Below are 12,178 nucleotides of genomic sequence, written 5' to 3'. Positions count from 1 at the left end.
ATCTTGCAGCCTTATCAATTCTTTCTCCAAATTTCAGGTTGCTGAGAAAAATCTTTCATCCATTCAATTGTGAAAGGAAAATAAATCTTGGGGCCCCCAAATCACTAAGCTAAAGAAAAAAGTCAAGCAGGGAACTGCTCAGGGCAAAACTGCCTTTCATTCTACTCAAAGTCACTCCCCTGCTCACTGGCATAAATGCATGTCTGATTGCCTCCTTTGGAGAGGCTCATCAGAAACAAAAGAATGCAACCATTTGTCTTGAATCTACCTATGACCTGGAAGCGCTCTCCCCATTTCTAGTTGTCCCGCCTTTCCGGGCTGAACCAATGTTCATCTTACCTATGTTGATTGATGTCTCATGCCTCCCTAAAATGTATGAAACCAAACTGTGCTCTGACCACCTTGGGCACGTGTCATCGGGGCCTCCTGAGGCTGTGTCATGGGTGTGTGTCTTCGACTTTGGCAAAACAAATTGTCTAAATTAACTGAGAGCTGTCTCAGATATTTGGGGTTCACACAGGAAACTGTCAGTCATAATGCCCTGATGATTAAGTTGAAGGAAAGTTGAATTACTGCTTGCCCAGATCACCGCAGTGGCCTCTACTTGTTTAAGGCAAGTCTACATTAGTTGCTCACCTTTATGGAGCCACATCTTTAGATGCCTCCTGCAATGGGACTCTTGTAGAAGGAAGCTAACACTGCCAGTGCTCTAGAGGAGTACAAATAAGCCTTCCGGGTGGCATTCAGTTGAGGAAATGTGAGCTTAGGAATTTCAGGTATGGATCTGAATTTCCATCCTACATACATGCAACCATGTGTGCACACACGCACACACACAGACCACACACACATTGCATGTGCACAAACGTTGCTCCATTTAAACAAGCATCTCTTAATTTATATCTGAAATGTCACTCTCATCTGAAGGAGAGCATGATGATGCTTTCTTGGTTTTAAAGACAGGAGAAAGGAGAACATAAGAGACATAATCCCGTAAGTGGAGAGGCATTCTGGAGAGTAGGAGAACCAACACAGATAGGGAGAGTAGGGGTCAGTGAAGAGGCATTTCCACGTTGCACATCTTTGTCCTGCAGACATCAAAAAATCAGAGCCGTCACACTGCATTAAAAGTAATCGGCCTTCTAAAATGCAGCACTGTTCACTACATCTCATTAGAAGACACACTTGTCCAAGTGTGTGAGAGTCTCTGGCAGATGAGAGTAAAGAGGCAAAGAGGGCGTATATTATGTACATAATTCTGATCAGTGGCAGGACATTTTTGGATTCTTTGTGTCTGAGAAGACAATGGCAGTTTAGCACAGAAGTGCAGGTTAAACATAAGGTTAACCCAAACTTAACTGTGAGAGTGGAATGCTCCCTCACCAGAGCATAGCACAATGGGAAAGCTCTCTTCCTCCTAAACATAACTCTGCTTCTTCCCACCTCCCATTTTCCTAACATATTTACGGGAGAAGGTATTTCCCCAGTTGGTATTCAAATGGAAGCTGACATTGGGTTTGTAGCGTTTTTATGTGGTCCTTTGCACAAACCCAGGGATTAGAATAAGCCTCAACATAAGCCATAGGGAAGGAGCATAAAAAATGATTCTAAACTTCACCTCTGCCCAGCTGACACCTGTAAGGCACAATTGTGTTTTAAAGATAACACTTTGGAATGGCTCAGGTACATATAACGCCATATGCAAGGCTTTCAGATGGTGGCAAAAGCCATCAGTACTTACGATCCCTGTAGGCAGGTTTTCTCTTGCTGTGTTCAAGTTTGAATGGAATATAAATGCACCATTAAGGCTGCCCTAGAAGTACAGAGAGCAGTTGTTGCATAGTTAAGAGAAAAGGCAGCATTTTATGTCTGATAGAGCAGTCATCTTGCCAACAGCACATTGGCAGAGAGAGGCAGGGGGAAGAGATGTATGGAGAATAACCTCAACAGGAGAGGGAGACGGAAGTTGCAAGTTCCTTTGAAATAACATACTGTACCTTATCAAGCTTTTAGAGAAAAAAAAATGCAGATTCTTTTCTAGGCTTAGAAGTAAGGTGCTTATCCCTCATCCTCCCACCCCAGCACAGGCAGGAAAGCCGCTGTGATCGCCACCACCATTGTTAGTAAGAAAGGGGGAAGAGGAGAAACAACCCTCCTTCACTACAGTAAACAAAGCGAGTTTAGCCCGTCACAGTGAATGATGAATGGCTACCCATCACTTTCCTAGGGAGAGAGAAACCCAAGATTGTGTATCAATTTTTATAATTTTAAGGCTGAAAGATAATAACTCTGCAGAAATGGAGCAGACTATATAAAATCCCCTCTGAAAATGTGATTACACATAAAAATCCATAAAAATGTACAAAGTGATAGATGAACCAAAACTAAACAAATGCAGTTTTTTATCCTTTTGGAACTGAGCAGAAATAGCATATGTAGAGAGAATGATTTTATTTTGTATTTTTTAAAAGAAATATTTGGAACTTAATTGAATTATCCTTCTGGTGGGAATTGAAATTTTCAGACGGAATATCGGATTGTATTTTAAATTGAATTCCATATTGGAGAGATGAAGAACGGACCATCAGTGAAATATTAACAATAAAGTTGACACATTTCAATAAACAACTAAAAGAAGCTGAGCGTAATACAAGCTAGCACAGCTTTTTCCTACATTCTCCTAAACCCCCAAAGGGTCTCTATTAACTATTCTTGATAATTTGGATAAGGAAATCATCTTTGGTCAATTTTAATTAAATCTGGTTTACATTTATATTTATTTCTAGAGATTCTTAAAACAGATCAAAATTAAATCCTTTTCCTGTGGTCGCCCTGCTGAATGGACTGTTTCCCTTATACCTTCAACTTCATACTATTAGTGAATCTAGACCAGGTATTGAAATGCTTGTGTCATTCTGCATATCCCTCAGAAGTGACCAACTTAATCCTGGATTCGACATACTCCATCTTTCCAATATATATTATTTTTATTAAATTATTTTGTTTGAGTTGAGACTTCAGGAATTTCACGACTCCCCATTAGGTAAATTTAACCAGCATCAATATATATAATGAAATGTGCTTACTTTTTTTGCATTTACGAATCACACTAACAATTTGTTTGATAATTAGGGTTGATGAGAAAAATGACTTTCTTCTCTCAACTTTGAAAATCTTGCATCAGAAGTCCTTAGAGATCTATTTATAAATTTTTAACTTATAGTTATCAGCTAGTATGGACACCCCTGTACAGTATAATCAACGTTTTTCTTTTTTACCATTTTCCCTGGAATCTGAGTAAAGTGTTTTGTAAATATAGTGGGTTCTCTTCCTTCCCTTTCTTTCCCTTCCCTGCCCTTTCCTTCCCTTCCCTTCCCTTCCCTTTCCTTTCTTCCTTGAGACAGAGTCTCTTTGTCACTACTCTTTCTTTTAAGAGACAGAGTCACTTTGTCACTACTCAGGTCACTCAGGCTGAAGTGCAGTGGTGCAATCATGGCTCACTGCAACCTTGAACTCCTGGGCTCAAGCACTTCTCCTGCCTCAGCCTCCCAAGTAGTTAGGATTAAGGCATGTGCCGCCATGTCTGGCTAATTTACAAAAACATTTTTTTTGAGAGGCAGGGTCTTGCTACATTGCCCTGGCTGATGTCAAACGCCTGGACTCAAGCGAGCCTGGCTACCTCTGCCTCCTGAAGTGCTGGGATTATAGGCGTGAGCCGCTGCACCTGGCCAGAATCATTTTAATACACAATTTCAGCACATTATTTACATCAACTAGATTTAGGGCAAATACAGAGACTAAGTTAGCAGCATCCCAATCAAAGCTGTATTTTTAAATGGCTGTAAGGAAGAGCAATGTGCCACCTGTCCGCATCAGCTTTGCTTACAGGAAGCTGTTTCCTCCACACCCCCAGAAAGAAGACTGGACAAAGGGGTGAAGGTCTGGAAACCGACAAGGAGGACTCAGAGAAGGGACAGGGAGAACCGGATAGTGAGGACGGGTTGGAAAAATAAATTCCAGAGCAAAGAGGAGTTGGAGAGATGAACAGACCTTCGATTTATTGCTAATTTCGTTAATATAGGATGACTCTGCAACCTTGGTTAAAAACCCATTCAAGTTGTGTAAACTTCCGCCCTTCAACGGCCCCAATTTTGAATAGGAGAGCCTTGGTAGGAGCTAACGATATGCTTGGGGCGCTGATGTGCCTGTTATCAACAGTATGAACCGCAATTCATCTTACTAAACACCTTGGACAGAATCCAGCTTGAGACTCAGAAAGCTCTTTGGGATAAAAGATGTTGTCACTAAAGAAACCCTGTTTGCTTATCAAAACAAAGGCAATCAATTAATAGTTTTATCACTAATACTATTACCCCAAGGGCTAAAATTAGGTTTATTTATTTATTTTAAGTTCAACATTCTAAATTCCACCCTAATGCACAACAAGATACAGCTCGTGTTACAAATGAACAACTTAATTAAAAAACATTGATTTTGCTCATTGACTGCTGCAAATTTTATTAAATATTAATGATAACATTTTGTATTTTTTATACTAGTCATGAAAGTTTTATGCACTCTTTCCCCTACAGCAGCCTTAGATTTCATGACAAAATCTTAGGTAGCTCAAAGTACAAACATAAATATTGCATTGGCCAGCTTGGTACAATATATGTGCGTACATAAGCCGATACAAGGATGTGTGTACATTTACCCAAATGTGAGTGAGAGTAAGGAAAGCTGACATAAGGCATGCAAAGGAGAAACTTGAATGGTGAAAGTTCATGTTTTATTTTAACCACCTAGAAAGGTCGCCCAGAAAGAAAGTCGTGGAACCAGCGTCCCATGAGACAAGACCTCAGAACCTCTCACCACGTGTGTCCTTTCCCCAGATTCTGCATATGCAATTCAAGGCACAAAACACTGCTCCATAAACCAGATGATTTTTCAGGTTTCAAGTCTATGGCAAGAGGTTTCACCAGAAGGACAAAATTCTCCTCTTCCTCACCCCACGGGTGCAAAAAAAAAAAAAAGAAAAAAAGTCAATAAAAGTCACCAGGCTATGGGAGAGCCTTGAACATTTTTGCAGTTTTTCTTTTGTTCGTTTGTTTTGTTTTGCTTCTGTGGGTTTATTTTACATGTTTATATTACAGTCTGCATAGCCTTGCGTTGTTATCTATCTAGATGGACTAGAGGTCACCCTTACCTGGTTTTCTCCAAGCTTTTAATGGGAAGCATAAATGTTTGGGATCAGCTAACACTGTGTGCAGTGAATCAGGCGACACCATGATTTGGAATGTTTTTCTATTATTTGGAAAATTGTACTTCAAAAAATCCGTAAAGCACTCAGTAGAATGTTGTTTCTTTGAACTTTAGCAGTGACTGATTTTTTTTCCTCCTTTGTATCTCAAAGTCATTTAGAAACAAGCGAGAAGTTAATTTGTTGAGGTCATTTCCTCAAATCACCTCCCAGGTCAGAAAGACAGCTCTGGCCTCTGCATTACATAGTCTTTCCAAAACGTAACCAACTTCCTTAGGGATACAATCATAGCAACTCAGACTTGAAAACAAAGCTGGAGTCTGATTAAGCACTTGCCAAAGAGATTCCAGCCATAGTCTACATAGTTTGCAAATACCCATGTAGGGAAAATTGAGGGAGAGAGGAAGGGAAGGAGAGGAGCTTTCCAAAGGAAATATTTCACATGGAAAACATCAAGCATTTTGTAAAATGAGTAATTAAAAGACAGAATGGAATATTTTTAAGATATAAGCTTCTTTGAAATGCAAAATAGAAATTTTTGTCAAATAGACAATGGAAGATAATATGTGAAAATCAATGTACTCAATATCAAAGTTCCTATAATAGGAGACTTAGGGACCTGAGTATATGTTTGCGTGTTTCAGCACTGTATTGGTTTGGGCTGAGTTATCAAGTTTCTGGCGATGTTTGCCTCTTTTCACTGCTTCCTCTCTCCTTCAGCTCCCAGTGGCCCCTGGAAAGCCCATTTCTCCCCTTGCTCCTGGATCCTCGTGCTGCTGGTGGTCTCAGGTTCTTTTACATCCCCTAGTTCCACCTGGAAAGTTCTTCCTAGAAGTCTTTTGAAACACCCGATTTGGGATTTCTTTCTTTTCTTCCTTCCTTCCCTCCTCCTTTTCCTCCTTCCCCTTTTTCCATTCTGTTTCCCTGCTAGGTTTCTAACACAAGCAAAGAAGTGGTAGCTTCTACGAGGTGTCCTTTACAGACTGGGTTATGTAAAACAACTCCAGACATCAAGTCACAGGTGGCTTTAAAAAAGAAATCTTCTGAAGAAAATAAACAAGGTAGAAACCATGACATTAGATTTGGCACATAGATTTTTAGTGAATTTAGAGATATGCAAAATGCCAGCCAGTTACATCAGTATCATTTCCCTTTCTGTTGTGAAATGAAGTTTCTTTTCCTAATGAGGAATGCTCAGGGAAACAGAACAAAGCTAAAAAGAAAAGAATCCTTCTTTGCAATGGCATTTGACACTGGACCCTGGGGCATGCGCTCTGTAAGTCTGACACATTTTGAAAGTACCAGTGTCCCCAGCTCAGCTTGACTGTGAACCGGGTCTACATAGCCACCTTTAGTTCTCCCAGGGAATAAATTAAATCTGCATCTTGACTGTGTTGCCTGGAAGAGACTGTTCAATTATTTATGGCGCAATAGCAGGGAGTTGCTCTTCTCTGCAAGTTGGGGGGTGGGGGTGGGAGTGTACACTGCCTCATGTCTACTTCAGGCCACTGTGTTAGTGAGTCCAGTAATGTCTAGAGAAAATAACAAGGCTGGAGGCAACCAAGATATATTAACGAAAAAGAGGCAGTAAATCACTTTTCACTGTTTGGAGACTGTGCTCAGGCCAGTGCGACTGCCACCGTGCTCTGGTACTGCCTGGAACATGGCAGATGTGCACTGATGCCTGACCGCAGAAGGCTGGGCGGGCGGTGGGTTAAAGACCACACGGATTTAAGGTTGAGGTTTTAAAAATGGAAATAAGAAGAAACTCAAGAATGTGTAACTAGGGATTTTACTAATTGGAGACTTCTGCTTCCCATTTTTGGTCCTAATTCACAGACTCAGTGTCATAATAGCTTCACGTTGAGAATCAGAAGACCCAGCTCTGGGTCTCAGAGGGCTAACTTCCTGAAAGTTTTTGCTATTTACTGGCATTTTGGAAACCACTGGAGCACAGAGTCACTTGGAGAGCCACACCGGTATTTCTATGAGGGTGAGTCTTGGCTGTGAAGACTTAGCCCCTGGTCCCTGCTGTCCAAATTCTTTCAACATGGAAAAAAAATAAATAAAACTACTGTATAATTATTGAGAAGATTTAAATACATATACCCCGAGATATGCAATACATTTACATGTCAAAGTGAAATAATTTCAATGACTTATGGCCTTTTAGTTTTAATATACCAAATGTCCCTAAATTTAATGTATGTATCTTTTAAAGTATATCTATTAAATTCTATTCCTTTTCTTGAAGTAACCTTTAATAAAAATGTTAAAGATAGATGTCATTCCTGATTTTTCTTAAGAATTCATAAAAATACATGAATGTTGTGGCTTCTTGGTTAATATTATGTTAACCATCTCCTATTTCTTGGCAAGTAAGTTCTTAAATTTTAGATTTTAACATAGTAGATAGGACTGAGGTCTGGCATAATATAAGATATAGGTAATCACAATGGCAATATAATAAACCATTTACAATTGGGCATTACTTTTTTTTGAGATAAGGTCTCACTGTCGCTGTGACTGATCCTCAGTACTCCTGGGCTCAAGCAATCCTCTCAGCCTCTAGAGTAGCTGGGACCAAAGAAGCAAGCCACTGCACTCAGTTATTTAATTTTTGTAATGACTCATGGCTGATTTTCTAAATGACTCATTATGTTGATAAGGCGTGAGGAGAGAATCCAACATGGGAGAGGGGTGCAGAGGAAGCAGACACCATACAAAAGTGAAGTTGGAGGATCCCAAAGGCTGCCTATTTTGTAATTTTTCATAAAACCAGGGATTAGAAAATGTTGTGTCTTAGTTGTTGGGACAGAGCAGAAATCCTATCCTAAAATATACATGCAGGACTTTTGTTGTTTCCATTTTTTTTTTTCCCCCAAACGAAGTCTCACTCTGTCACCCAGGCTAGAGTGTGGTGGCATGGTGATCTTGGTTCACTGCAACCTCTGCCTTCTGGGTTCAAGGGATTCTCCTGCCTCAGCCTCCCAAGTAGCTGGGATTACAGGCATGCGCTACCACACCCAGCTAATTTTTGTATTTTTAGTAGAGATGGGATTTTACCATGTTGGCCAGGCTGGTCTCGAACTCCTGACTTTGTGATCTGCCCGCCTTGGCCTCCCAAAGTGCTGGGATTACAGACATGAGCCACTGCTCCCCACCTGTTATTTTAGTTTCTAAGAGATATTATTTAACCTAACTTCATTGGAAGGATAATAGAAATCAAATACGTGATATTTACATGGACTTTTTCTCTTCTGACAACTCAAGCCTTTTTTAGACCTATCTAATCCCTCCAATATCCAAGTTAAGAGCCCAGTTTATTACATCATTTTGCTATTAAAAAAAGTAAGACATGGAAAAAAAAGTTTTTGCTCTCTAGACAGACAGAAATAGATATACGCATTAGTTTGGTTTGTCCTAATATTAGCACACGTTACTATAACATTCTTTTACATGTGTGGTATACATTAATTAGTTCTCTAGTTGAGAAAGAAATGTGCTAGGATTGGGGACATACCTACCATTGAAATTAGCATCAAAAATAAATTCTATGAAGACCTACATATTTGGTAGCAGTGAGCCACAAATTCTTCCCTTTTTCTACCACGTTTAAACTTTTTATTGAACTATAATATACATAGAAAAACGTATACATACCACAAATGATACATCCACTGATTTCTATACCTTTTTCTTTGAACAACATAGTGATAAGAACATGCTCACAGGTTAAAGCAGGAGAGCAGCCAGTAGGAAGGAAGGAGATGAAAACTAGGAGAGTTTCCGCATGTCGGTGGCAGACAGTAGATCCCAAAGACAGCTGCAATATCTCCCATCCCATCTGCTCTTCTGCCATGTGACCTTTCTACTCCCCCACCCAGGGCTAGAGTTTATTTCTTTACCCACTAGCACCTGGTTAGGCTCTGTAACTGCTCTGACCAATAGAATATAGCAGACATGAGACCCTGCCATTTCTTCGCACAAATCTTTAAGTGGCTTGGGACTTTCTTCCTGCCTCTTGGAGTATTTGTTCTCAGTATGCCCTTTAATAAACCCAAGCCACACTGAGGGGCCTTGTATAGGTATTCTAGTCACACCCACCTGAGCTCCCAGCCAGCATCAACTTCCAACCTTGCGTGTGAGCCATCTTGTATCTCTGGTCCAGTCAAGGCCATAACTGCAGCCCTAGCCAACATCTGACTTCTAGTGCTCAAGAGAGCCCAGTAAGAAATGTCCACCTGAGCCCAGTCAACGCACAGAACCATGAGAGATCATCAATTATCATTTTACAGCCACTGATTCTGGGGGTGGTACGCTAAACAGGAAGAGATAACTGGGACAGGTACCAAAACAGAGATCTAGGAATGTGACTTTTGGATACAGGAGGAAAGCAGAAAAGACACAAGAATAAGCAAGATAGTAGATATACTTTCAGATTGTATGGGTGGGAAATTATAGGTGAGAATCTGGATACAATATCATTTGGTAAGAAAGAAAGAGGGATAGGAGAGTAGGTTTAAGAAAGGGACAAATATTTGGACTATCGGATATGTGGAAATGAAGACAGAATCCAGTTAAAAGGTCACTACATACTTGAAGGCCATGCTGATGTTTCAGCTGTAAATCTGAAGAATACCATCTGCCTGGGGCTGCGATTTTCTCCATCTGTGCTCAGTTATGCAAGTCAAGAGAAGACAAAGAATATGAATGGATTGATCTTGCATCGCAGGTTTAAAGAGTAGATGAGGAAGGAAGAGAGAATGAGATAGCTGTGGGTTCTGGTAGGCTGGAGTTGAAGGCATGGCCCATGGGTTTTGGCCTGTGCAGGGAAAGAAAGTAAAGCTGGGAGAGGTGTGATAATAGAAATGAAAAAAATGAAAGAAAAAATAGATGCAGAAGTTTGAGGCCAATAAGATTAGCAATATGAAAGAAGAGAATGAGAAAGCTGGAGATATAGGTTGTGCTCCAAAAACAGAATATTACAGAATCCGTTCATGTGTTTGCATCTTTTTATGACATCGCTAGTAATTAAGAGTTTTACTTAGAAAATATTTAAAACCTAATTTAATAAATCAGTTCGTATTTCCACTTGCCAGTAATTTGTGAAATCTCTGGTTGGGAAGATGGTTCACAATGGAGGGAGAGACTGAATCTGTCCACACTCATTGGTGTGTTGGAGCTGGCTCACACCCACCTGAGGGAGCCCCCTGTGTGTACCTTTTCCCATATCTGCACTCAGTGACGTTATGTTGGCAACTGGAAATTGGCCATGGTAGAAATACTTACGCCACAGAAATATGCAGACAGTATAAATCAGAGCCTTTGTTTCCCAGAGAGTAGGTTGTTGAACATTTATCAGCACACCACCACCCACAATCTCCCTATTCTCTATTTACAATCAGTAAGATAATTTAATTTTGTCCATTTCTTATCAATATAGATGTATTTACTTATGCCTTAATCTGCATAATTACATCCAAAGGACACAAAAGAAGAGTATTTTACCACAGTTTTTTTTTTTTTTGAGAAGGAGTTTCGCTCTTGTCAACCAGGTTGGAGTGCAATGGTGCGATCTCAGCTCACTGCAACCTCTGCCTCACGGGTTCAAGCGATTCTCCTGCCTCAGTCTCCTGGATAGCGGGGATTACAGGCGCTTGCCACCACGCCCAGCTAATTTTTTGTATTTTTAGTAGAGATGGGGTTTTACCATGTTGGCCAGGCTGGTTTCAAACTCCTGGTCTCAAGAGATCTGCCTGCCTCAGTCTCCCGAAGTGCTGAGATTACAGGCATGAGCCATTGCACCTGGCACAGTAAGTGATTTCTTACTTGTAAAGACTCACAGCTCCCCTTTCCCTACACCAGGGCATTCCAAGACGGAAGGAAAAAGGCAACAAAACAAGCTGAAGTCAGCGGTGTGAAGATGTAGGCCTTGTCCAGACGTATGGAATGGAAGAAAGGAGTACCTGTGAATTGATTATTCTGAGAGGGAAAAGCGGGTACACTTTAACCTCGCTTCTTGGTGAGCTTGAGGGAAAGAGAAAAGGAAGACAGGCCACAGCTCTTCCTGGACCAGTGTGAATACGCCTACCAACAACGCACGAAAGCCCAAGGACCAGGAATCTACCCCAAAACACACACCTCCCTTCTGCTGTTACTTTACAAATAGTATAACACTGTCACTGGAAATGGTGCTAAATAATTGATCACTTAGAACAAAATTATTTAACCTCCCCAATTTGCCCAATGATGTAACTGCTTTATGAATGATGTAGGGCTCAGACAGGTTTATCCTCCCACTTCAAGAAAAAATATCTTTTTTGTTTTCCAGTTCAGTTTTCACATAGTGCCTGCATTCTTCTTTCTCTCTCATTTTGCTTTGAATAGTAACAAAAATGGATGAACAGCACAACAGAAAGGGAAGGTTACTGGGAATATGAATGAAAATCTAATCCTCAGAGGATTTCAACCTAGTGGGTTTGAAATAAGACACACAATTTTTACCTGCTAGGCAAAGCAAATCTGAGAATTTGAAGCTGTTACTTAGTATAATGAACTATATTAATTCTTTTTCCATTCAGGCAATAAAAACTGAGAACGACTTAGATGTGACTATAAGGCTAATAAAACTCGTTGTGACTCACTCTCAGAATTACAACATGGACTTAAAGGCTTCATTATCATTAGAAGCATATTGGCTTGGTCTGTTTTTATTAAACAGGAGCACATTCATGTATTTTATTTTGGGGGAAATTCTAAAAGATGACTATGTAATAACTAGTGGTGAAACACAGGTTGACATTTTTGCGAGAAGAAAAAGCACTAACAAAACCTCCACACCACTTGAACTCTGTTTTGTGACATTTTTTATCCTGGTGGCTTCAGAGATAATCCCATTAGGCATTTGCAGGTGTT

Source organism: Colobus angolensis, unplaced genomic scaffold (genome assembly GCF_000951035.1).
Source record: "Colobus angolensis palliatus isolate OR3802 unplaced genomic scaffold, Cang.pa_1.0 Scaffold321, whole genome shotgun sequence".
Classification (NCBI taxonomy): domain Eukaryota; kingdom Metazoa; phylum Chordata; class Mammalia; order Primates; family Cercopithecidae; genus Colobus; species Colobus angolensis.
The sequence above is the reverse complement of the archived record's forward strand: the minus strand, read 5'-3'. Positions refer to the sequence as shown.